The 24699-nt window shown below is 45.6% G+C and overlaps 19 non-coding genes across 19 annotated transcripts; all 19 read right to left on the bottom strand.

Moving 5' to 3' along the window:
• Window positions 1-178: 178 nt before the first annotated feature.
• trnal-caa (transfer RNA leucine (anticodon CAA)) lies at window positions 179-292 on the bottom strand. Its single transcript has 2 exons — window positions 255-292; window positions 179-224 (listed from the first exon to the last, which is right to left on the bottom strand). It is a non-coding gene; the product is annotated as a tRNA-Leu (tRNA).
• A 1205-nt stretch (window positions 293-1497) lies between these two features.
• trnal-caa (transfer RNA leucine (anticodon CAA)) lies at window positions 1498-1616 on the bottom strand. The gene is made up of 2 exons: window positions 1579-1616; window positions 1498-1543 (listed from the first exon to the last, which is right to left on the bottom strand). It is a non-coding gene; the product is annotated as a tRNA-Leu (tRNA).
• A 1204-nt stretch (window positions 1617-2820) lies between these two features.
• On the bottom strand, window positions 2821-2939 carry trnal-caa (transfer RNA leucine (anticodon CAA)). Its single transcript has 2 exons — window positions 2902-2939; window positions 2821-2866 (listed from the first exon to the last, which is right to left on the bottom strand). It is a non-coding gene; the product is annotated as a tRNA-Leu (tRNA).
• Window positions 2940-4144: 1205 nt separating this feature from the next.
• Window positions 4145-4263, bottom strand: trnal-caa (transfer RNA leucine (anticodon CAA)). The gene is made up of 2 exons: window positions 4226-4263; window positions 4145-4190 (listed from the first exon to the last, which is right to left on the bottom strand). It is a non-coding gene; the product is annotated as a tRNA-Leu (tRNA).
• A 1205-nt stretch (window positions 4264-5468) lies between these two features.
• trnal-caa (transfer RNA leucine (anticodon CAA)) lies at window positions 5469-5587 on the bottom strand. Its single transcript has 2 exons — window positions 5550-5587; window positions 5469-5514 (listed from the first exon to the last, which is right to left on the bottom strand). It is a non-coding gene; the product is annotated as a tRNA-Leu (tRNA).
• A 1207-nt stretch (window positions 5588-6794) lies between these two features.
• Window positions 6795-6908, bottom strand: trnal-caa (transfer RNA leucine (anticodon CAA)). Its single transcript has 2 exons — window positions 6871-6908; window positions 6795-6840 (listed from the first exon to the last, which is right to left on the bottom strand). It is a non-coding gene; the product is annotated as a tRNA-Leu (tRNA).
• A 1205-nt stretch (window positions 6909-8113) lies between these two features.
• trnal-caa (transfer RNA leucine (anticodon CAA)) lies at window positions 8114-8227 on the bottom strand. The gene is made up of 2 exons: window positions 8190-8227; window positions 8114-8159 (listed from the first exon to the last, which is right to left on the bottom strand). It is a non-coding gene; the product is annotated as a tRNA-Leu (tRNA).
• A 1205-nt stretch (window positions 8228-9432) lies between these two features.
• On the bottom strand, window positions 9433-9551 carry trnal-caa (transfer RNA leucine (anticodon CAA)). Its single transcript has 2 exons — window positions 9514-9551; window positions 9433-9478 (listed from the first exon to the last, which is right to left on the bottom strand). It is a non-coding gene; the product is annotated as a tRNA-Leu (tRNA).
• Window positions 9552-10758: 1207 nt separating this feature from the next.
• Window positions 10759-10872, bottom strand: trnal-caa (transfer RNA leucine (anticodon CAA)). The gene is made up of 2 exons: window positions 10835-10872; window positions 10759-10804 (listed from the first exon to the last, which is right to left on the bottom strand). It is a non-coding gene; the product is annotated as a tRNA-Leu (tRNA).
• Window positions 10873-12077: 1205 nt separating this feature from the next.
• trnal-caa (transfer RNA leucine (anticodon CAA)) lies at window positions 12078-12191 on the bottom strand. The gene is made up of 2 exons: window positions 12154-12191; window positions 12078-12123 (listed from the first exon to the last, which is right to left on the bottom strand). It is a non-coding gene; the product is annotated as a tRNA-Leu (tRNA).
• Window positions 12192-13396: 1205 nt separating this feature from the next.
• trnal-caa (transfer RNA leucine (anticodon CAA)) lies at window positions 13397-13515 on the bottom strand. The gene is made up of 2 exons: window positions 13478-13515; window positions 13397-13442 (listed from the first exon to the last, which is right to left on the bottom strand). It is a non-coding gene; the product is annotated as a tRNA-Leu (tRNA).
• Window positions 13516-14722: 1207 nt separating this feature from the next.
• trnal-caa (transfer RNA leucine (anticodon CAA)) lies at window positions 14723-14836 on the bottom strand. The gene is made up of 2 exons: window positions 14799-14836; window positions 14723-14768 (listed from the first exon to the last, which is right to left on the bottom strand). It is a non-coding gene; the product is annotated as a tRNA-Leu (tRNA).
• A 1205-nt stretch (window positions 14837-16041) lies between these two features.
• trnal-caa (transfer RNA leucine (anticodon CAA)) lies at window positions 16042-16160 on the bottom strand. Its single transcript has 2 exons — window positions 16123-16160; window positions 16042-16087 (listed from the first exon to the last, which is right to left on the bottom strand). It is a non-coding gene; the product is annotated as a tRNA-Leu (tRNA).
• Window positions 16161-17365: 1205 nt separating this feature from the next.
• On the bottom strand, window positions 17366-17484 carry trnal-caa (transfer RNA leucine (anticodon CAA)). Its single transcript has 2 exons — window positions 17447-17484; window positions 17366-17411 (listed from the first exon to the last, which is right to left on the bottom strand). It is a non-coding gene; the product is annotated as a tRNA-Leu (tRNA).
• A 1205-nt stretch (window positions 17485-18689) lies between these two features.
• On the bottom strand, window positions 18690-18808 carry trnal-caa (transfer RNA leucine (anticodon CAA)). The gene is made up of 2 exons: window positions 18771-18808; window positions 18690-18735 (listed from the first exon to the last, which is right to left on the bottom strand). It is a non-coding gene; the product is annotated as a tRNA-Leu (tRNA).
• A 1205-nt stretch (window positions 18809-20013) lies between these two features.
• Window positions 20014-20132, bottom strand: trnal-caa (transfer RNA leucine (anticodon CAA)). Its single transcript has 2 exons — window positions 20095-20132; window positions 20014-20059 (listed from the first exon to the last, which is right to left on the bottom strand). It is a non-coding gene; the product is annotated as a tRNA-Leu (tRNA).
• A 1205-nt stretch (window positions 20133-21337) lies between these two features.
• On the bottom strand, window positions 21338-21456 carry trnal-caa (transfer RNA leucine (anticodon CAA)). The gene is made up of 2 exons: window positions 21419-21456; window positions 21338-21383 (listed from the first exon to the last, which is right to left on the bottom strand). It is a non-coding gene; the product is annotated as a tRNA-Leu (tRNA).
• A 1205-nt stretch (window positions 21457-22661) lies between these two features.
• trnal-caa (transfer RNA leucine (anticodon CAA)) lies at window positions 22662-22780 on the bottom strand. The gene is made up of 2 exons: window positions 22743-22780; window positions 22662-22707 (listed from the first exon to the last, which is right to left on the bottom strand). It is a non-coding gene; the product is annotated as a tRNA-Leu (tRNA).
• Window positions 22781-23984: 1204 nt separating this feature from the next.
• On the bottom strand, window positions 23985-24103 carry trnal-caa (transfer RNA leucine (anticodon CAA)). Its single transcript has 2 exons — window positions 24066-24103; window positions 23985-24030 (listed from the first exon to the last, which is right to left on the bottom strand). It is a non-coding gene; the product is annotated as a tRNA-Leu (tRNA).
• Between the last annotated feature and the right edge of the window lie 596 nt (window positions 24104-24699).

Below are 24699 nucleotides of genomic sequence, written 5' to 3'. Positions count from 1 at the left end.
ATCCGTTGCCCTTTCCACATTGCCCGTCAAATTTTTTCCCTTCAAGTACTGATCTAATTCGCTTTTGTGGGCAAATGGCAATACCGCTGAGGTACTTGAAGCGGCCACATGCAAATTGAAGCAGAGTTGAGCAGGCAGTTTGACGCTGACGGCATTTGCGTGGATTAAAAAAAGCTAATGTCAGAAGTGGGATTTGAACCCACGCCCCTAGAAAGGGACCAGAATTCACCAACCTTTAGAAAGGATAAACAGTCCTTGAGTCTGGCGCCTTAGACCACTCGGCCATCCTGACTGTGCAATGCTACAAGCGTGTCCTCCAAAATCTGTACCCTTACTGAGCTGCCTGGCACTGATTCCTCCCATGCAAACACAAAACACGCACCATTCGCTCTTCTTCTATGACTTTTCAGGCAGTGTCAGTCATAAAGTTGAGCATCCCTGCAGTGAAACCAACATTCATACACATATATTTCTCACAAAACCCGTATTTTACAACCTGTCCCTTACCATCGTCCTCGCCTACATTTCTGCTTTCTCAACTTGACAAAACACAAGCAGCACAGCTGCATTCAAACACAAGCCTTTCGAAAACAAACCACAATCCAACATTGATTCCAAGCAGCACTTTTCAGCCTCTCATTCTCGTGCCTTTCCTTTTCTCACAATACATTTACTTGATGTGACAAGTGCTATTTGGAGCCCGGCTCCCCAGAAAATCACCAGGCACTACCAAACTTTGTGAGGGGAAACAAGCCACTCTGCAGGTCTTGTGCCCTTGGCCTTAAGCATTAATCTGAGCACTGCCACCTGAACGGCCCGGCCTACAAAGTCATGAACTCTGGCAACTTTTACGTGCTGATGACTGAATTGCTTGGCTCTGCTGTCTTTTTCTGGCAAACTGTTAATGTCAGAAGTAGCATTGGAAGTAATTCCCTGAGTAACGGAGCAGAATCAGCAGCCTTTGTGTGGAAGAAGTTTCATTCTATGACTCTGGTGCCCTTTTATCTGAGTAACACCACTGTCTGCAGTGGGATTGAAAGCCACAATACTAGAAAGCAATGTGGAATGCAGCAATGGAGGTAGGGTAAGAATGTAATTTTCTGTGTGTGCTGCCTTTTTTGTGTGGGAGAGGAGAAGTGTGATTTGAAATCTTATCGCTGAGGAAAGAGTTAGAATGTGGCAAGTTTTGTGAGGAAAAGAAGTCATTGTGTGAGTGGTGCCTTTCATTTCATAGTATCATAGTAGGTACAGCACAAGGGTGGCCATTCGGACCATCGTGCCTGTGCCGGCTCTTTGAAAGAGCTGTCCAATTAGTCCCATTCCGTTGCCCTTTCCACATTGCCCGTCAAATTTTTTCCCTTCAAGTACTGATCTAATTCGCTTTTGTGGGCAAATGGCAATACCGCTGAGGCACTTCAAGCGGCCACATGCAAATTGAAGCAGAGTTGAGCAGGCTGTTTGACGCTGACGGCATTTGCGTGGATTAAAAATAGCTAATGTCAGAAGTGGGATTTGAACCCACGCCCTTAGAAAGGGACCAGAATTCACCAACCTTTAGTAAGGTAAGGATAAACAGTCCTTGAGTCTGGCGCCTTGGACCACTCGGCCATCCTGACTGTGCAATGCTACAAGCGTGTCCTCCAAAATCTGTACCCTTACTGAGCTGCCTGGCACTGATTCCTCCCATGCAAACACAAAACACGCACCATTCGCTCTTCTTCTATGACTTTTCAGGCAGTGTCAGTCATAAAGTTGAGCATCCCTGCAGTGAAACCAACATTCATACACATATATTTCTCACAAAACCCGTATTTTACAACCTGTCCCTTACCATCGTCCTCGCCTACATTTCTGCTTTCTCAACTTGACAAAACACAAGCAGCACAGCTGCATTCAAACACAAGCCTTTCGAAAACAAACCACAATCCAACATTGATTCCAAGCAGCACTTTTCAGCCTCTCATTCTCGTGCCTTTCCTTTTCTCACAATACATTTACTTGATGTGACAAGTGCTATTTGGAGCCCGGCTCCCCAGAAAATCACCAGGCACTACCAAACTTTGTGAGGGGAAACAAGCCACTCTGCAGGTCTTGTGCCCTTGGCCTTAAGCATTGATCTGAGCACTGCCACCTGAACGGCCCGGCCGACGAAGTCATGAACTCTGGCAACTTTTACGTGCTGATGACTGAATTGCTTGGCTCTGCTGTCTTTTTCTGGCAAACTGTTAATGTCAGAAGTAGCATTGGAAGTAATTCCCTGAGTAACGGAGCAGAATCAGCAGCCTTTGTGTGGAAGAAGTTTCATTCTATGACTCTGGTGCCCTTTTATCTGAGTAACACCACTGTCTGCAGTGGGATTGAAAGCCACAATACTAGAAAGCAATGTGGAATGCAGCAATGGAGGTAGGGTAAGAATGTAATTTTCTGTGTGTGCTGCCTTTTTTGTGTGGGAAAGGAGAAGTGTGATTTGAAATCTTATCGCTGAGGAAAAAGTTAGAATGTGGCAAGTTTTGTGAGGAAAAGAAGTCATTGTGTGAGTGGTGCCTTTCATTTCATAGTATCATAGTAGGTACAGCACAAGGGTGGCCATTCGGACCATCGTGCCTGTGCCGGCTCTTTGAAAGAGCTGTCCAATTAGTCCCAATCCGTTGCCCTTTCCACATTGCCCGTCAAATTTTTTCCTTCAAGTACTGATCTAATTCGCTTTTGTGGGCAAATGGCAATACCGCTGAGGCACTTGAAGCGGCCACATGCAAATTGAAGCAGAGTTGAGCAGGCAGTTTGACGCTGACGGCATTTGCGTGGATTAAAAAAAGCTAATGTCAGAAGTGGGATTTGAACCCACGCCCCTAGAAAGGGACCAGAATTCACCAACCTTTAGTAAGGTAACGATAAACAGTCCTTGAGTCTGGCGCCTTAGACCACTCGGCCATCCTGACTGTGCAATGCTACAAGCGTGTCCTCCAAAATCTGTACCCTTACTGAGCTGCCTGGCACTGATTCCTCCCATGCAAACACAAAACACGCACCATTCGCTCTTCTTCTATGACTTTTCAGGCAGTGTCAGTCATAAAGTTGAGCATCCCTGCAGTGAAACCAACATTCATACACATATATTTCTCACAAAACCCGTATTTTACAACCTGTCCCTTACCATCGTCCTCGCCTACATTTCTGCTTTCTCAACTTGACAAAACACAAGCAGCACAGCTGCATTCAAACACAAGCCTTTCGAAAACAAACCACAATCCAACATTGATTCCAAGCAGCACTTTTCAGCCTCTCATTCTCGTGCCTTTCCTTTTCTCACAATACATTTACTTGATGTGACAAGTGCTATTTGGAGCCCGGCTCCCCAGAAAATCACCAGGCACTACCAAACTTTGTGAGGGGAAACAAGCCACTCTGCAGGTCTTGTGCCCTTGGCCTTAAGCATTAATCTGAGCACTGCCACCTGAACGGCCCGGCCTACAAAGTCATGAACTCTGGCAACTTTTACGTGCTGATGATTGAATTGCTTGGCTCTGCTGTCTTTTTCTGGCAAACTGTTAATGTCAGAAGTAGCATTGGAAGTAATTCCCTGAGTAACGGAGCAGAATCAGCAGCCTTTGTGTGGAAGAAGTTTCATTCTATGACTCTGGTGCCCTTTTATCTGAGTAACACCACTGTCTGCAGTGGGATTGAAAGCCACAATACTAGAAAGCAATGTGGAATGCAGCAATGGAGGTAGGGTAAGAATGTAATTTTCTGTGTGTGCTGCCTTTTTTGTGTGGGAAAGGAGAAGTGTGATTTGAAATCTTATCGCTGAGGAAAAAGTTAGAATGTGGCAAGTTTTGTGAGGAAAAGAAGTCATTGTGTGAGTGGTGCCTTTCATTTCATAGTATCATAGTAGGTACAGCACAAGGGTGGCCATTTGGACCATCGTGCCTGTGCCGGCTCTTTGAAAGAGCTGCCCAATTAGTCCCAATCCGTTGCCCTTTCCACATTGCCCGTCAAATTTTTTCCCTTCAAGTACTGATCTAATTCGCTTTTGTGGGCAAATGGCAATACCGCTGAGGCACTTGAAGCGGCCACATGCAAATTGAAGCAGAGTTGAGCAGGCAGTTTGACGCTGACGGCATTTGCGTGGATTAAAAAAAGCTAATGTCAGAAGTGGGATTTGAACCCACGCCCCTAGAAAGGGACCAGAATTCACCAACCTTTAGTAAGGTAAGGATAAACAGTCCTTGAGTCTGGCGCCTTGGACCACTCGGCCATCCTGACTGTGCAATGCTACAAGCGTGTCCTCCAAAATCTGTACCCTTACTGAGCTGCCTGGCACTGATTCCTCCCATGCAAACACAAAACACGCACCATTCGCTCTTCTTCTATGACTTTTCAGGCAGTGTCAGTCATAAAGTTGAGCATCCCTGCAGTGAAACCAACATTCATACACATATATTTCTCACAAAACCCGTATTTTACAACCTGTCCCTTACCATCGTCCTCGCCTACATTTCTGCTTTCTCAACTTGACAAAACACAAGCAGCACAGCTGCATTCAAACACAAGCCTTTCGAAAACAAACCACAATCCAACATTGATTCCAAGCAGCACTTTTCAGCCTCTCATTCTCGTGCCTTTCCTTTTCTCACAATACATTTACTTGATGTGACAAGTGCTATTTGGAGCCCGGCTCCCCAGAAAATCACCAGGCACTACCAAACTTTGTGAGGGGAAACAAGCCACTCTGCAGGTCTTGTGCCCTTGGCCTTAAGCATTAATCTGAGCACTGCCACCTGAACGGCCCGGCCGACGAAGTCATGAACTCTGGCAACTTTTACGTGCTGATGACTGAATTGCTTGGCTCTGCTGTCTTTTTCTGGCAAACTGTTAATGTCAGAAGTAGCATTGGAAGTAATTCCCTGAGTAACGGAGCAGAATCAGCAGCCTTTGTGTGGAAGAAGTTTCATTCTATGACTCTGGTGCCCTTTTATCTGAGTAACACCACTGTCTGCAGTGGGATTGAAAGCCACAATACTAGAAAGCAATGTGGAATGCAGCAATGGAGGTAGGGTAAGAATGTAATTTTCTGTGTGTGCTGCCTTTTTTGTGTGGGAAAGGAGAAGTGTGATTTGAAATCTTATCGCTGAGGAAAGAGTTAGAATGTGGCAAGTTTTGTGAGGAAAAGAAGTCATTGTGTGAGTGGTGCCTTTCATTTCATAGTATCATAGTAGGTACAGCACAAGGGTGGCCATTCGGACCATCGTGCCTGTGCCGGCTCTTTGAAAGAGCTGTCCAATTAGTCCCATTCCGTTGCCCTTTCCACATTGCCCGTCAAATTTTTTCCCTTCAAGTACTGATCTAATTCGCTTTTGTGGGCAAATGGCAATACCGCTGAGGCACTTGAAGCGGCCACATGCAAATTGAAGCAGAGTTGAGCAGGCTGTTTGACGCTGACGGCATTTGCGTGGATTAAAAAAAGCTAATGTCAGAAGTGGGATTTGAACCCACGCCCCTAGAAAGGGACCAGAATTCACCAACATTTCGTAAGGTAAGGATAAACAGTCCTTGAGTCTGGCGCCTTAGACCACTCGGCCATCCTGACTGTGCAATGCTACAAGCGTGTCCTCCAAAATCTGTACCCTTACTGAGCTGCCTGGCACTGATTCCTCCCATGCAAACACAAAACACGCACCATTCGCTCTTCTTCTATGACTTTTCAGGCAGTGTCAGTCATAAAGTTGAGCATCCCTGCAGTGAAACCAACATTCATACACATATATTTCTCACAAAACCCGTATTTTACAACCTGTCCCTTACCATCGTCCTCGCCTACATTTCTGCTTTCTCAACTTGACAAAACACAAGCAGCACAGCTGCATTCAAACACAAGCCTTTCGAAAACAAACCACAATCCAACATTGATTCCAAGCAGCACTTTTCAGCCTCTCATTCTCGTGCCTTTCCTTTTCTCACAATACATTTACTTGATGTGACAAGTGCTATTTGGAGCCCGGCTCCCCAGAAAATCACCAGGCACTACCAAACTTTGTGAGGGGAAACAAGCCACTCTGCAGGTCTTGTGCCCTTGGCCTTAAGCATTAATCTGAGCACTGCCACCTGAACGGCCCGGCCTACAAAGTCATGAACTCTGGCAACTTTTACGTGCTGATGACTGAATTGCTTGGCTCTGCTGTCTTTTTCTGGCAAACTGTTAATGTCAGAAGTAGCATTGGAAGTAATTCCCTGAGTAACGGAGCAGAATCAGCAGCCTTTGTGTGGAAGAAGTTTCATTCTATGACTCTGGTGCCCTTTTATCTGAGTAACACCACTGTCAGCAGTGGGATTGAAAGCCACAATACTAGAAAGCAATGTGGAATGCAGCAATGGAGGTAGGGTAAGAATGTAATTTTCTGTGTGTGCTGCCTTTTTTGTGTGGGAAAGGAGAAGTGTGATTTGAAATCTTATCGCTGAGGAAAAAGTTAGAATGTGGCAAGTTTTGTGAGGAAAAGAAGTCATTGTGTGAGTGGTGCCTTTCATTTCATAGTATCATAGTAGGTACAGCACAAGGGTGGCCATTCGGACCATTGTGCCTGTGCCGGCTCTTTGAAAGAGCTGTCCAATTAGTCCCAATCCGTTGCCCTTTCCACATTGCCCGTCAAATTTTTTCCCTTCAAGTATACTGATCGAATTCGCTTTTGTGGGCAAATGGCAATACCGCTGAGGTACTTGAAGCGGCCACATGCAAATTGAAGCAGAGTTGAGCAGGCAGTTTGACGCTGACGGCATTTGCGTGGATTAAAAAAAGCTAATGTCAGAAGTGGGATTTGAACCCACGCCCCTAGAAAGGGACCAGAATTCACCAACCTTTAGGAAGAATAAACAGTCCTTGAGTCTGGTGCCTTAGACCACTCGGCCATCCTGACTGTGCAATGCTACAAGCGTGTCCTCCAAAATCTGTACCCTTACTGAGCTGCCTGGCACTGATTCCTCCCATGCAAACACAAAACACGCACCATTCGCTCTTCTTCTATGACTTTTCAGGCAGTGTCAGTCATAAAGTTGAGCATCCCTGCAGTGAAACCAACATTCATACACATATATTTCTCACAAAACCCGTATTTTACAACCTGTCCCTTACCATCGTCCTCGCCTACATTTCTGCTTTCTCAACTTGACAAAACACAAGCAGCACAGCTGCATTCAAACACAAGCCTTTCGAAAACAAACCACAATCCAACATTGATTCCAAGCAGCACTTTTCAGCCTCTCATTCTCGTGCCTTTCCTTTTCTCACAATACATTTACTTGATGTGACAAGTGCTATTTGGAGCCCGGCTCCCCAGAAAATCACCAGGCACTACCAAACTTTGTGAGGGGAAACAAGCCACTCTGCAGGTCTTGTGCCCTTGGCCTTAAGCATTAATCTGAGCACTGCCACCTGAACGGCCCGGCCTACAAAGTCATGAACTCTGGCAACTTTTACGTGCTGATGACTGAATTGCTTGGCTCTGCTGTCTTTTTCTGGCAAACTGTTAATGTCAGAAGTAGCATTGGAAGTAATTCCCTGAGTAACGGAGCAGAATCAGCAGCCTTTGTGTGGAAGAAGTTTCATTCTATGACTCTGGTGCCCTTTTATCTGAGTAACACCACTGTCTGCAGTGGGATTGAAAGCCACAATACTAGAAAGCAATGTGGAATGCAGCAATGGAGGTAGGGTAAGAATGTAATTTTCTGTGTGTGCTGCCTTTTTTGTGTGGGAAAGGAGAAGTGTGATTTGAAATCTTATCGCTGAGGAAAAAGTTAGAATGTGGCAAGTTTTGTGAGGAAAAGAAGTCATTGTGTGAGTGGTGCCTTTCATTTCATAGTATCATAGTAGGTACAGCACAAGGGTGGCCATTCGGACCATTGTGCCTGTGCCGGCTCTTTGAAAGAGCTGCCCAATTAGTCCCAATCCGTTGCCCTTTCCACATTGCCCGTCAAATTTTTTCCCTTCAAGTACTGATCTAATTCGCTTTTGTGGGCAAATGGCAATACCGCTGAGGCACTTGAAGCGGCCACATGCAAATTGAAGCAGAGTTGAGCAGGCAGTTTGACGCTGACGGCATTTGCGTGGATTAAAAAAAGCTAATGTCAGAAGTGGGATTTGAACCCACGCCCCTGGAAAGGGACCAGAATTCACCAACCTTTAAGAAGAATAAACAGTCCTTGAGTCTGGTGCCTGAGACCACTCGGCCATCCTGACTGTGGAATGCTACAAGCGTGTCCTCCAAAATCTGTACCCTTACTGAGCTGCCTGGCACTGATTCCTCCCATGCAAACACAAAACACGCACCATTCGCTCTTCTTCTATGACTTTTCAGGCAGTGTCAGTCATAAAGTTGAGCATCCCTGCAGTGAAACCAACATTCATACACATATATTTCTCACAAAACCCGTATTTTACAACCTGTCCCTTACCATCGTCCTCGCCTACATTTCTGCTTTCTCAACTTGACAAAACACAAGCAGCACAGCTGCATTCAAACACAAGCCTTTCGAAAACAAACCACAATCCAACATTGATTCCAAGCAGCACTTTTCAGCCTCTCATTCTCGTGCCTTTCCTTTACTCACAATACATTTACTTGATGTGACAAGTGCTATTTGGAGCCCGGCTCCCCAGAAAATCACCAGGCACTACCAAACTTTGTGAGGGGAAACAAGCCACTCTGCAGGTCTTGTGCCCTTGGCCTTAAGCATTAATCTGAGCACTGCCACCTGAACGGCCCGGCCTACAAAGTCATGAACTCTGGCAACTTTTACGTGCTGATGACTGAATTGCTTGGCTCTGCTGTCTTTTTCTGGCAAACTGTTAATGTCAGAAGTAGCATTGGAAGTAATTCCCTGAGTAACGGAGCAGAATCAGCAGCCTTTGTGTGGAAGAAGTTTCATTCTATGACTCTGGTGCCCTTTTATCTGAGTAACACCACTGTCTGCAGTGGGATTGAAAGCCACAATACTAGAAAGCAATGTGGAATGCAGCAATGGAGGTAGGGTAAGAATGTAATTTTCTGTGTGTGCTGCCTTTTTTGTGTGGGAAAGGAGAAGTGTGATTTGAAATCTTATCGCTGAGGAAAAAGTTAGAATGTGGCAAGTTTTGTGAGGAAAAGAAGTCATTGTGTGAGTGGTGCCTTTCATTTCATAGTATCATAGTAGGTACAGCACAAGGGTGGCCATTCGGACCATCGTGCCTGTGCCGGCTCTTTGAAAGAGCTGTCCAATTAGTCCCATTCCGTTGCCCTTTCCACATTGCCCGTCAAATTTTTTCCCTTCAAGTACTGATCTAATTCGCTTTTGTGGGCAAATGGCAATACCGCTGAGGCACTTGAAGCGGCCACATGCAAATTGAAGCAGAGTTGAGCAGGCTGTTTGACGCTGACGGCATTTGCGTGGATTAAAAATAGCTAATGTCAGAAGTGGGATTTGAACCCACGCCCCTAGAAAGGGACCAGAATTCACCAACATTTCGTAAGGTAAGGATAAACAGTCCTTGAGTCTGGCGCCTTAGACCACTCGGCCATCCTGACTGTGCAATGCTACAAGCGTGTCCTCCAAAATCTGTACCCTTACTGAGCTGCCTGGCACTGATTCCTCCCATGCAAACACAAAACACGCACCATTCGCTCTTCTTCTATGACTTTTCAGGCAGTGTCAGTCATAAAGTTGAGCATCCCTGCAGTGAAACCAACATTCATACACATATATTTCTCACAAAACCCGTATTTTACAACCTGTCCCTTACCATCGTCCTCGCCTACATTTCTGCTTTCTCAACTTGACAAAACACAAGCAGCACAGCTGCATTCAAACACAAGCCTTTCGAAAACAAACCACAATCCAACATTGATTCCAAGCAGCACTTTTCAGCCTCTCATTCTCGTGCCTTTCCTTTTCTCACAATACATTTACTTGATGTGACAAGTGCTATTTGGAGCCCGGCTCCCCAGAAAATCACCAGGCACTACCAAACTTTGTGAGGGGAAACAAGCCACTCTGCAGGTCTTGTGCCCTTGGCCTTAAGCATTAATCTGAGCACTGCCACCTGAACGGCCCGGCCTACAAAGTCATGAACTCTGGCAACTTTTACGTGCTGATGACTGAATTGCTTGGCTCTGCTGTCTTTTTCTGGCAAACTGTTAATGTCAGAAGTAGCATTGGAAGTAATTCCCTGAGTAACGGAGCAGAATCAGCAGCCTTTGTGTGGAAGAAGTTTCATTCTATGACTCTGGTGCCCTTTTATCTGAGTAACACCACTGTCAGCAGTGGGATTGAAAGCCACAATACTAGAAAGCAATGTGGAATGCAGCAATGGAGGTAGGGTAAGAATGTAATTTTCTGTGTGTGCTGCCTTTTTTGTGTGGGAAAGGAGAAGTGTGATTTGAAATCTTATCGCTGAGGAAAGAGTTAGAATGTGGCAAGTTTTGTGAGGAAAAGAAGTCATTGTGTGAGTGGTGCCTTTCATTTCATAGTATCATAGTAGGTACAGCACAAGGGTGGCCATTCGGACCATCGTGCCTGTGCCGGCTCTTTGAAAGAGCTGTCCAATTAGTCCCAATCCGTTGCCCTTTCCACATTGCCCGTCAAATTTTTTCCCTTCAAGTATACTGATCGAATTCGCTTTTGTGGGCAAATGGCAATACCGCTGAGGTACTTGAAGCGGCCACATGCAAATTGAAGCAGAGTTGAGCAGGCAGTTTGACGCTGACGGCATTTGCGTGGATTAAAAAAAGCTAATGTCAGAAGTGGGATTTGAACCCACGCCCCTAGAAAGGGACCAGAATTCACCAACCTTTAGGAAGAATAAACAGTCCTTGAGTCTGGTGCCTTAGACCACTCGGCCATCCTGACTGTGCAATGCTACAAGCGTGTCCTCCAAAATCTGTACCCTTACTGAGCTGCCTGGCACTGATTCCTCCCATGCAAACACAAAACACGCACCATTCGCTCTTCTTCTATGACTTTTCAGGCAGTGTCAGTCATAAAGTTGAGCATCCCTGCAGTGAAACCAACATTCATACACATATATTTCTCACAAAACCCGTATTTTACAACCTGTCCCTTACCATCGTCCTCGCCTACATTTCTGCTTTCTCAACTTGACAAAACACAAGCAGCACAGCTGCATTCAAACACAAGCCTTTCGAAAACAAACCACAATCCAACATTGATTCCAAGCAGCACTTTTCAGCCTCTCATTCTCGTGCCTTTCCTTTTCTCACAATACATTTACTTGATGTGACAAGTGCTATTTGGAGCCCGGCTCCCCAGAAAATCACCAGGCACTACCAAACTTTGTGAGGGGAAACAAGCCACTCTGCAGGTCTTGTGCCCTTGGCCTTAAGCATTAATCTGAGCACTGCCACCTGAACGGCCCGGCCTACAAAGTCATGAACTCTGGCAACTTTTACGTGCTGATGACTGAATTGCTTGGCTCTGCTGTCTTTTTCTGGCAAACTGTTAATGTCAGAAGTAGCATTGGAAGTAATTCCCTGAGTAACGGAGCAGAATCAGCAGCCTTTGTGTGGAAGAAGTTTCATTCTATGACTCTGGTGCCCTTTTATCTGAGTAACACCACTGTCTGCAGTGGGATTGAAAGCCACAATACTAGAAAGCAATGTGGAATGCAGCAATGGAGGTAGGGTAAGAATGTAATTTTCTGTGTGTGCTGCCTTTTTTGTGTGGGAAAGGAGAAGTGTGATTTGAAATCTTATCGCTGAGGAAAAAGTTAGAATGTGGCAAGTTTTGTGAGGAAAAGAAGTCATTGTGTGAGTGGTGCCTTTCATTTCATAGTATCATAGTAGGTACAGCACAAGGGTGGCCATTCGGACCATTGTGCCTGTGCCGGCTCTTTGAAAGAGCTGCCCAATTAGTCCCAATCCGTTGCCCTTTCCACATTGCCCGTCAAATTTTTTCCCTTCAAGTACTGATCTAATTCGCTTTTGTGGGCAAATGGCAATACCGCTGAGGCACTTGAAGCGGCCACATGCAAATTGAAGCAGAGTTGAGCAGGCAGTTTGACGCTGACGGCATTTGCGTGGATTAAAAAAAGCTAATGTCAGAAGTGGGATTTGAACCCACGCCCCTGGAAAGGGACCAGAATTCACCAACCTTTAAGAAGAATAAACAGTCCTTGAGTCTGGTGCCTGAGACCACTCGGCCATCCTGACTGTGGAATGCTACAAGCGTGTCCTCCAAAATCTGTACCCTTACTGAGCTGCCTGGCACTGATTCCTCCCATGCAAACACAAAACACGCACCATTCGCTCTTCTTCTATGACTTTTCAGGCAGTGTCAGTCATAAAGTTGAGCATCCCTGCAGTGAAACCAACATTCATACACATATATTTCTCACAAAACCCGTATTTTACAACCTGTCCCTTACCATCGTCCTCGCCTACATTTCTGCTTTCTCAACTTGACAAAACACAAGCAGCACAGCTGCATTCAAACACAAGCCTTTCGAAAACAAACCACAATCCAACATTGATTCCAAGCAGCACTTTTCAGCCTCTCATTCTCGTGCCTTTCCTTTACTCACAATACATTTACTTGATGTGACAAGTGCTATTTGGAGCCCGGCTCCCCAGAAAATCACCAGGCACTACCAAACTTTGTGAGGGGAAACAAGCCACTCTGCAGGTCTTGTGCCCTTGGCCTTAAGCATTAATCTGAGCACTGCCACCTGAACGGCCCGGCCTACAAAGTCATGAACTCTGGCAACTTTTACGTGCTGATGACTGAATTGCTTGGCTCTGCTGTCTTTTTCTGGCAAACTGTTAATGTCAGAAGTAGCATTGGAAGTAATTCCCTGAGTAACGGAGCAGAATCAGCAGCCTTTGTGTGGAAGAAGTTTCATTCTATGACTCTGGTGCCCTTTTATCTGAGTAACACCACTGTCTGCAGTGGGATTGAAAGCCACAATACTAGAAAGCAATGTGGAATGCAGCAATGGAGGTAGGGTAAGAATGTAATTTTCTGTGTGTGCTGCCTTTTTTGTGTGGGAAAGGAGAAGTGTGATTTGAAATCTTATCGCTGAGGAAAAAGTTAGAATGTGGCAAGTTTTGTGAGGAAAAGAAGTCATTGTGTGAGTGGTGCCTTTCATTTCATAGGATCATAGTAGGTACAGCACAAGGGTGGCCATTCGGACCATCGTGCCTGTGCCGGCTCTTTGAAAGAGCTGTCCAATTAGTCCCAATCCGTTGCCCTTTCCACATTGCCCGTCAAATTTTTTCCCTTCAAGTACTGATCTAATTCGCTTTTGTGGGCAAATGGCAATACCGCTGAGGCACTTGAAGCGGCCACATGCAAATTGAAGCAGAGTTGAGCAGGCAGTTTGACGCTGACGGCATTTGCGTGGATTAAAAAAAGCTAATGTCAGAAGTGGGATTTGAACCCACGCCCCTAGAAAGGGACCAGAATTCACCAACCTTTAGTAAGGTGAGGATAAACAGTCCTTGAGTCTGGCGCCTTAGACCACTCGGCCATCCTGACTGTGCAATGCTACAAGCGTGTCCTCCAAAATCTGTACCCTTACTGAGCTGCCTGGCACTGATTCCTCCCATGCAAACACAAAACACGCACCATTCGCTCTTCTTCTGTGACTTTTCAGGCAATGTAAGTCATAAAGTTGCGCATCCCTGCAGTGAAACCAACATTCATACACATATATTTCTCACAAAACCCGTATTTTACAACCTGTCCCTTACCATCGTCCTCGCCTACATTTCTGCTTTCTCAACTTGACAAAACACAAGCAGCACAGCTGCATTCAAACACAAGCCTTTCGAAAACAAACCACAATCCAACATTGATTCCAAGCAGCACTTTTCAGCCTCTCATTCTCGTGCCTTTCCTTTTCTCACAATACATTTACTTGATGTGACAAGTGCTATTTGGAGCCCGGCTCCCCAGAAAATCACCAGGCACTACCAAACTTTGTGAGGGGAAACAAGCCACTCTGCAGGTCTTGTGCCCTTGGCCTTAAGCATTAATCTGAGCACTGCCACCTGAACGGCCCGGCCTACAAAGTCATGAACTCTGGCAACTTTTACGTGCTGATGACTGAATTGCTTGGCTCTGCTGTCTTTTTCTGGCAAACTGTTAATGTCAGAAGTAGCATTGGAAGTAATTCCCTGAGTAACGGAGCAGAATCAGCAGCCTTTGTGTGGAAGAAGTTTCATTCTATGACTCTGGTGCCCTTTTATCTGAGTAACACCACTGTCAGCAGTGGGATTGAAAGCCACAATACTAGAAAGCAATGTGGAATGCAGCAATGGAGGTAGGGTAAGAATGTAATTTTCTGTGTGTGCTGCCTTTTTTGTGTGGGAAAGGAGAAGTGTGATTTGAAATCTTATCGCTGAGGAAAAAGTTAGAATGTGGCAAGTTTTGTGAGGAAAAGAAGTCATTGTGTGAGTGGTGCCTTTCATTTCATAGTATCATAGTAGGTACAGCACAAGGGTGGCCATTCGGACCATCGTGCCTGTGCCGGCTCTTTGAAAGAGCTGTCCAATTAGTCCCAATCCGTTGCCCTTTCCACATTGCCCGTCAAATTTTTTCCCTTCAAGTTTCCTGATCGAATTCGCTTTTGTGGGCAAATGGCAATACCGCTGAGGTACTTGAAGCGGCCACATGCAAATTGAAGCAGAGTTGAGCAGGCAGTTTGACGCTGACGGCATTTGCGTGGATTAAAAAAAGCTAATGTCAGAAGTGGGATTTGAACCCACGCCCCTGGAAAGGGACCAGAATTCACCAACCTTTAGGAAGAATAAACAGTCCTTGAGTCTGGTGCCTTAGACCACTCGGCCATCCTGACTGTGGAATGCTACAAGCGTGTCCTCCAAAATCTGGACCCTTACTGAGCTGCCTGGCACTGATTCCTCCCATGCAAACACAAAACACGCACCATTCGCTCTTCTTCTATGACTTTTCAGGCAGTGTCAGTCATAAAGTTGAGCATCCCTGCAGTGAAACCAACATTCATACACATATATTTCTCACAAAACCCGTATTTTACAACCTGTCCCTTACCATCGTCCTCGCCTACATTTCTGCTTTCTCAACTTGACAAAACACAAGCAGCACAGCTGCATTCAAACACAAGCCTTTCGAAAACAAACCACAATCCAACATTGATTCCAAGCAGCACTTTTCAGCCTCTCATTCTCGTGCCTTTCCTTTTCTCACAATACATTTACTTGATGTGACAAGTGCTATTTGGAGCCCGGCTCCCCAGAAAATCACCAGGCACTACCAAACTTTGTGAGGGGAAACAAGCCACTCTGCAGGTCTTGTGCCCTTGGCCTTAAGCATTAATCTGAGCACTGCCACCTGAACGGCCCGGCCTACAAAGTCATGAACTCTGGCAACTTTTACGTGCTGATGACTGAATTGCTTGGCTCTGCTGTCTTTTTCTGGCAAACTGTTAATGTCAGAAGTAGCATTGGAAGTAATTCCCTGAGTAACGGAGCAGAATCAGCAGCCTTTGTGTGGAAGAAGTTTCATTCTATGACTCTGGTGCCCTTTTATCTGAGTAACACCACTGTCTGCAGTGGGATTGAAAGCCACAATACTAGAAAGCAATGTGGAATGCAGCAATGGAGGTAGGGTAAGAATGTAATTTTCTGTGTGTGCTGCCTTTTTTGTGTGGGAAAGGAGAAGTGTGATTTGAAATCTTATCGCTGAGGAAAAAGTTAGAATGTGGCAAGTTTTGTGAGGAAAAGAAGTCATTGTGTGAGTGGTGCCTTTCATTTCATAGTATCATAGTAGGTACAGCACAAGGGTCGCCATTCGGACCATTGTGCCTGTGCCGGCTCTTTGAAAGAGCTGCCCAATTAGTCCCAATCCGTTGCCCTTTCCACATTGCCCGTCAAATTTTTTCCCTTCAAGTACTGATCTAATTCGCTTTTGTGGGCAAATGGCAATACCGCTGAGGCACTTGAAGCGGCCACATGCAAATTGAAGCAGAGTTGAGCAGGCAGTTTGACGCTGACGGCATTTGCGTGGATTAAAAAAAGCTAATGTCAGAAGTGGGATTTGAACCCACGCCCCTAGAAAGGGACCAGAATTCACCAACCTTTAGTAAGGTAAAGATAAACAGTCCTTGAGTCTGGCGCCTTAGACCACTCGGCCATCCTGACTGTGCAATGCTACAAGCGTGTCCTCCAAAATCTGTACCCTTACTGAGCTGCCTGGCACTGATTCCTCCCATGCAAACACAAAACACGCACCATTCGCTCTTCTTCTATGACTTTTCAGGCAGTGTCAGTCATAAAGTTGAGCATCCCTGCAGTGAAACCAACATTCATACACATATATTTCTCACAAAACCCGTATTTTACAACCTGTCCCTTACCATCGTCCTCGCCTACATTTCTGCTTTCTCAACTTGACAAAACACAAGCAGCACAGCTGCATTCAAACACAAGCCTTTCGAAAACAAACCACAATCCAACATTGATTCCAAGCAGCACTTTTCAGCCTCTCATTCTCGTGCCTTTCCTTTTCTCACAATACATTTACTTGATGTGACAAGTGCTATTTGGAGCCCGGCTCCCCAGAAAATCACCAGGCACTACCAAACTTTGTGAGGGGAAACAAGCCACTCTGCAGGTCTTGTGCCCTTGGCCTTAAGCATTGATCTGAGCACTGCCACCTGAACGGCCCGGCTGACGAAGTCATGAACTCTGGCAACTTTTACGTGCTGATGACTGAATTGCTTGGCTCTGCTGTCTTTTTCTGGCAAACTGTTAATGTCAGAAGTAGCATTGGAAGTAATTCCCTGAGTAACGGAGCAGAATCAGCAGCCTTTGTGTGGAAGAAGTTTCATTCTATGACTCTGGTGCCCTTTTATCTGAGTAACACCACTGTCTGCAGTGGGATTGAAAGCCACAATACTAGAAAGCAATGTGGAATGCAGCAATGGAGGTAGGGTAAGAATGTAATTTTCTGTGTGTGCTGCCTTTTTTGTGTGGGAAAGGAGAAGTGTGATTTGAAATCTTATCGCTGAGGAAAGAGTTAGAATGTGGCAAGTTTTGTGAGGAAAAGAAGTCATTGTGTGAGTGGTGCCTTTCATTTCATAGGATCATAGTAGGTACAGCACAAGGGTGGCCATTCGGACCATCGTGCCTGTGCCGGCTCTTTGAAAGAGCTGTCCAATTCGTCCCATTCCGTTGCCCTTTCCACATTGCCCGTCAAATTTTTTCCCTTCAAGGACTGATCTAATTCGCTTTTGTGGGCAAATGGCAATACCGCTGAGGTACTTGAAGCGGCCACATGCAAATTGAAGCAGAGTTGAGCAGGCTGTTTGACGCTGACGGCATTTGCGTGGATTAAAAATAGCTAATGTCAGAAGTGGGATTTGAACCCACGCCCCGAGAAAGGGACCAGAATTCACCAACCTTTACGAAGGTAAGGATAAACAGTCCTTGAGTCTGGCGCCTTAGACCACTCGGCCATCCTGACTGTGCAATGCTACAAGCGTGTCCTCCAAAATCTGTACCCTTACTGAGCTGCCTGGCACTGATTCCTCCCATGCAAACACAAAACACGCACCATTCGCTCTTCTTCTTTGACTTTTCAGGCAGTGTCAGTCATAAAGTTGAGCATCCCTGCAGTGAAACCAACATTCATACACATATATTTCTCACAAAACCCGTATTTTACAACCTGTCCCTTACCATCGTCCTCGCCTACATTTCTGCTTTCTCAACTTGACAAAACACAAGCAGCACAGCTGCATTCAAACACAAGCCTTTCGAAAACAAACCACAATCCAACATTGATTCCAAGCAGCACTTTTCAGCCTCTCATTCTCGTGCCTTTCCTTTTCTCACAATACATTTACTTGATGTGACAAGTGCTATTTGGAGCCCGGCTCCCCAGAAAATCACCAGGCACTACCAAACTTTGTGAGGGGAAACAAGCCACTCTGCAGGTCTTGTGCCCTTGGCCTTAAGCATTAATCTGAGCACTGCCACCTGAACGGCCCGGCCTACAAAGTCATGAACTCTGGCAACTTTTACGTGCTGATGACTGAATTGCTTGGCTCTGCTGTCTTTTTCTGGCAAACTGTTAATGTCAGAAGTAGCATTGGAAGTAATTCCCTGAGTAACGGAGCAGAATCAGCAGCCTTTGTGTGGAAGAAGTTTCATTCTATGACTCTGGTGCCCTTTTATCTGAGTAACACCACTGTCTGCAGTGGGATTGAAAGCCACAATACTAGAAAGCAATGTGGAATGCAGCAATGGAGGTAGGGTAAGAATGTAATTTTCTGTGTGTGCTGCCTTTTTTGTGTGGGAAAGGAGAAGTGTGATTTGAAATCTTATCGCTGAGGAAAGAGTTAGAATGTGGCAAGTTTTGTGAGGAAAAGAAGTCATTGTGTGAGTGGTGCCTTTCATTTCATAGTATCATAGTAGGTACAGCACAAGGGTGGCCATTCGGACCATCGTGCCTGTGCCGGCTCTTTGAAAGAGCTGTCCAATTAGTCCCAATCCGTTGCCCTTTCCACATTGCCCGTCAAATTTTTTCCCTTCAAGTACTGATCGAATTCGCTTTTGTGGGCAAATGGCAATACCGCTGAGGTATTTGAAGCGGCCACATGCAAATTGAAGCAGAGTTGAGCAGGCTGTTTGACGCTGACGGCATTTGCGTGGATTAAAAATAGCTAATGTCAGAAGTGGGATTTGAACCCACGCCCCTAGAAAGGGACCAGAATTCACCAACCTTTAGTAAGGTAAGGATAAACAGTCCTTGAGTCTGGCGCCTTAGACCACTCGGCCATCCTGACTGTGCAATGCTACAAGCGTGTCCTCCAAAATCTGTACCCTTACTGAGCTGCCTGGCACTGATTCCTCCCATGCAAACACAAAACACGCACCATTCGCTCTTCTTCTATGACTTTTCAGGCAGTGTCAGTCATAAAGTTGAGCATCCCTGCAGTGAAACCAACATTCATACACATATATTTCTCACAAAACCCGTATTTTACAACCTGTCCCTTACCATCGTCCTCGCCTACATTTCTGCTTTCTCAACTTGACAAAACACAAGCAGCACAGCTGCATTCAAACACAAGCCTTTCGAAAACAAACCACAATCCAACATTGATTCCAAGCAGCACTTTTCAGCCTCTCATTCTCGTGCCTTTCCTTTTCTCACAATACATTTACTTGATGTGACAAGTGCTATTTGGAGCCCGGCTCCCCAGAAAATCACCAGGCACTACCAAACTTTGTGAGGGGAAACAAGCCACTCTGCAGGTCTTGTGCCCTTGGCCTTAAGCATTAATCTGAGCACTGCCACCTGAACGGCCCGGCCTACAAAGTCATGAACTCTGGCAACTTTTACGTGCTGATGATTGAATTGCTTGGCTCTGCTGTCTTTTTCTGGCAAACTGTTAATGTCAGAAGTAGCATTGGAAGTAATTCCCTGAGTAACGGAGCAGAATCAGCAGCCTTTGTGTGGAAGAAGTTTCATTCTATGACTCTGGTGCCCTTTTATCTGAGTAACACCACTGTCAGCAGTGGGATTGAAAGCCACAATACGAGAAAGCAATGTGGAATGCAGCAATGGAGGTAGGGTAAGAATGTAATTTTCTGTGTGTGCTGCCTTTTTTGTGTGGGAAAGGAGAAGTGTGATTTGAAATCTTATCGCTGAGGAAAAAGTTAGAATGTGGCAAGTTTTGTGAGGAAAAGAAGTCATTGTGTGAGTGGTGCCTTTCATTTCAAAGTATCATAGTAGGTACAGCACAAGGGTGGCCATTCGGACCATCGTGCCTGTGCCGGCTCTTTGAAAGAGCTGTCCAATTAGTCCCAATCCGTTGCCCTTTCCACATTGCCCGTCAAATTTTTTCCCTTCAAGTACTGATCTAATTCGCTTTTGTGGGCAAATGGCAATACCGCTGAGGCACTTGAAGCGGCCACATGCAAATTGAAGCAGAGTTGAGCAGGCTGTTTGACGCTGACGGCATTTGCGTGGATTAAAAAAAGGTAATGTCAGAAGTGGGATTTGAACCCACACCCCTAGAAAGGGACCAGAATTCACCAACCTTTAGTAAGGTAAGGATAAACAGTCCTTGAGTCTGGTGCCTTAGACCACTCGGCCATCCTGACTGTGCAATGCTACAAGCGTGTCCTCCAAAATCTGTACCCTTACTGAGCTGCCTGGCACTGATTCCTCCCATGCAAACACAAAACACGCACCATTCGCTCTTCTTCTATGACTTTTCAGGCAGTGTCAGTCATAAAGTTGAGCATCCCTGCAGTGAAACCAACATTCATACACATATATTTCTCACAAAACCCGTATTTTACAACCTGTCCCTTACCATCGTCCTCGCCTACATTTCTGCTTTCTCAACTTGACAAAACACAAGCAGCACAGCTGCATTCAAACACAAGCCTTTCGAAAACAAACCACAATCCAACATTGATTCCAAGCAGCACTTTTCAGCCTCTCATTCTCGTGCCTTTCCTTTTCTCACAATACATTTACTTGATGTGACAAGTGCTATTTGGAGCCCGGCTCCCCAGAAAATCACCAGGCACTACCAAACTTTGTGAGGGGAAACAAGCCACTCTGCAGGTCTTGTGCCCTTGGCCTTAAGCATTAATCTGAGCACTGCCACCTGAACGGCCCGGCCTACAAAGTCATGAACTCTGGCAACTTTTACGTGCTGATGACTGAATTGCTTGGCTCTGCTGTCTTTTTCTGGCAAACTGTTAATGTCAGAAGTAGCATTGGAAGTAATTCCCTGAGTAACGGAGCAGAATCAGCAGCCTTTGTGTGGAAGAAGTTTCATTCTATGACTCTGGTGCCCTTTTATCTGAGTAACACCACTGTCTGCAGTGGGATTGAAAGCCACAATACTAGAATGCAATGTGGAATGCAGCAATGGAGGTAGGGTAAGAATGTAATTTTCTGTGTGTGCTGCCTTTTTTGTGTGGGAAAGGAGAAGTGTGATTTGAAATCTTATCGCTGAGGAAAGAGTTAGAATGTGGCAAGTTTTGTGAGGAAAAGAAGTCATTGTGTGAGTGGTGCCTTTCATTTCATAGTATCATAGTAGGTACAGCACAAGGGTGGCCATTCGGACCATCGTGCCTGTGCCGGCTCTTTGAAAGAGCTGTCCAATTAGTCCCAATCCGTTGCCCTTTCCACATTGCCCGTCAAATTTTTTCCCTTCAAGTACTGATCTAATTCGCTTTTGTGGGCAAATGGCAATACCGCTGAGGTACTTGAAGCGGCCACATGCAAATTGAAGCAGAGTTGAGCAGGCAGTTTGACGCTGACGGCATTTGCGTGGATTAAAAAAAGCTAATGTCAGAAGTGGGATTTGAACCCACGCCCCTAGAAAGGGACCAGAATTCACCAACCTTTAGTAAGGTAAGGATAAACAGTCCTTGAGTCTGGTGCCTTAGACCACTCGGCCATCCTGACTGTGCAATGCTACAAGCGTGTCCTCCAAAATCTGTACCCTTACTGAGCTGCCTGGCACTGATTCCTCCCATGCAAACACAAAACACGCACCATTCGCTCTTCTTCTATGACTTTTCAGGCAGTGTCAGTCATAAAGTTGAGCATCCCTGCAGTGAAACCAACATTCATACACATATATTTCTCACAAAACCCGTATTTTACAACCTGTCCCTTACCATCGTCCTCGCCTACATTTCTGCTTTCTCAACTTGACAAAACACAAGCAGCACAGCTGCATTCAAACACAAGCCTTTCGAAAACAAACCACAATCCAACATTGATTCCAAGCAGCACTTTTCAGCCTCTCATTCTCGTGCCTTTCCTTTTCTCACAATACATTTACTTGATGTGACAAGTGCTATTTGGAGCCCGGCTCCCCAGAAAATCACCAGGCACTACCAAACTTTGTGAGGGGAAACAAGCCACTCTGCAGGTCTTGTGCCCTTGGCCTTAAGCATTAATCTGAGCACTGCCACCTGAACGGCCCGGCCTACAAAGTCATGAACTCTGGCAACTTTTACGTGCTGATGACTGAATTGCTTGGCTCTGCTGTCTTTTTCTGGCAAACTGTTAATGTCAGAAGTAGCATTGGAAGTAATTCCCTGAGTAACGGAGCAGAATCAGCAGCCTTTGTGTGGAAGAAGTTTCATTCTATGACTCTGGTGCCCTTTTATCTGAGTAACACCACTGTCTGCAGTGGGATTGAAAGCCACAATACTAGAAAGCAATGTGGAATGCAGCAATGGAGGTAGGGTAAGAATGTAATTTTCTGTGTGTGCTGCCTTTTTTGTGTGGGAAAGGAGAAGTGTGATTTGAAATCTTATCGCTGAGGAAAAAGTTAGAATGTGGCAAGTTTTGTGAGGAAAAGAAGTCATTGTGTGAGTGGTGCCTTTCATTTCAAAGTATCATAGTAGGTACAGCACAAGGGTGGCCATTCGGACCATCGTGCCTGTGCCGGCTCTTTGAAAGAGCTGTCCAATTAGTCCCAATCCGTTGCCCTTTCCACATTGCCCGTCAAATTTTTTCCCTTCAAGTACTGATCTAATTCGCTTTTGTGGGCAAATGGCAATACCGCTGAGGTACTTGAAGCGGCCACATGCAAATTGAAGCAGAGTTGAGCAGGCTGTTTGACGCTGACGGCATTTGCGTGGATTAAAAAAAGGTAATGTCAGAAGTGGGATTTCAACCCATGCCCCTGGAAAGGGACCAGAATTCACCAACCTTTAGTAAGGTAAGGATAAACAGTCCTTGAGTCTGGCGCCTTAGACCACTCGGCCATCCTGACTGTGCAATGCTACAAGCGTGTCCTCCAAAATCTGTACCCTTACTGAGCTGCCTGGCACTGATTCCTCCCATGCAAACACAAAACACGCACCATTCGCTCTTCTTCTATGACTTTTCAGGCAGTGTCAGTCATAAAGTTGAGCATCCCTGCAGTGAAACCAACATTCATACACATATATTTCTCACAAAACCCGTATTTTACAACCTGTCCCTTACCATCGTCCTCGCCTACATTTCTGCTTTCTCAACTTGACAAAACACAAGCAGCACAGCTGCATTCAAACACAAGCCTTTCGAAAACAAACCACAATCCAACATTGATTCCAAGCAGCACTTTTCAGCCTCTCATTCTCGTGCCTTTCCTTTTCTCACAATACATTTACTTGATGTGACAAGTGCTATTTGGAGCCCGGCTCCCCAGAAAATCACCAGGCACTACCAAACTTTGTGAGGGGAAACAAGCCACTCTGCAGGTCTTGTGCCCTTGGCCTTAAGCATTAATCTGAGCACTGCCACCTGAACGGCCCGGCCTACAAAGTCATGAACTCTGGCAACTTTTACGTGCTGATGACTGAATTGCTTGGCTCTGCTGTCTTTTTCTGGCAAACTGTTAATGTCAGAAGTAGCATTGGAAGTAATTCCCTGAGTAACGGAGCAGAATCAGCAGCCTTTGTGTGGAAGAAGTTTCATTCTATGACTCTGGTGCCCTTTTATCTGAGTAACACCACTGTCTGCAGTGGGATTGAAAGCCACAATACTAGAAAGCAATGTGGAATGCAGCAATGGAGGTAGGTAAGAATGTAATTTTCTGTGTGTGCTGCCTTTTTTGTGTGGGAAAGGAGAAGTGTGATTTGAAATCTTATCGCTGAGGAAAGAGTTAGAATGTGGCAAGTTTTGTGAGGAAAAGAAGTCATTGTGTGAGTGGTGCCTTTCATTTCATAGTATCATAGTAGGTACAGCACAAGGGTGGCCATTCGGACCATCGTGCCTGTGCCGGCTCTTTGAAAGAGCTGTCCAATTAGTCCCAATCCGTTGCCCTTTCCACATTGCCCGTCAAATTTTTTCCCTTCAAGTACTGATCTAATTCGCTTTTGTGGGCAAATGGCAATACCGCTGAGGTACTTGAAGCGGCCACATGCAAATTGAAGCAGAGTTGAGCAGGCAGTTTGACGCTGACGGCATTTGCGTGGATTAAAAAAAGCTAATGTCAGAAGTGGGATTTGAACCCACGCCCCTAGAAAGGGACCAGAATTCACCAACCTTTAGTAAGGTAAGGATAAACAGTCCTTGAGTCTGGCGCCTTAGACCACTCGGCCATCCTGACTGTGCAATGCTACAAGCGTGTCCTCCAAAATCTGTACCCTTACTGAGCTGCCTGGCACTGATTCCTCCCATGCAAACACAAAACACGCACCATTCGCTCTTCTTCTATGACTTTTCAGGCAGTGTCAGTCATAAAGTTGAGCATCCCTGCAGTGAAACCAACATTCATACACATATATTTCTCACAAAACCCGTATTTTACAACCTGTCCCTTACCATCGTCCTCGCCTACATTTCTGCTTTCTCAACTTGACAAAACACAAGCAGCACAGCTGCATTCAAACACAAGCCTTTCGAAAACAAACCACAATCCAACATTGATTCCAAGCAGCACTTTTCAACCTCTCATTCTCGTGCCTTTCCTTTTCTCACAATACATTTACTTGATGTGACAAGTGCTATTTGGAGCCCGGCTCCCCAGAAAATCACCAGGCACTACCAAACTTTGTGAGGGGAAACAAGCCACTCTGCAGGTCTTGTGCCCTTGGCCTTAAGCATTAATCTGAGCACTGCCACCTGAACGGCCCGGCCTACAAAGTCATGAACTCTGGCAACTTTTACGTGCTGATGACTGAATTGCTTGGCTCTGCTGTCTTT

This window comes from Heptranchias perlo, chromosome 13, assembly GCF_035084215.1.
Source record: "Heptranchias perlo isolate sHepPer1 chromosome 13, sHepPer1.hap1, whole genome shotgun sequence".
NCBI classification, from domain to species: domain Eukaryota; kingdom Metazoa; phylum Chordata; class Chondrichthyes; order Hexanchiformes; family Hexanchidae; genus Heptranchias; species Heptranchias perlo.
This window is presented reverse-complemented; position numbering and strand designations above follow the sequence as displayed.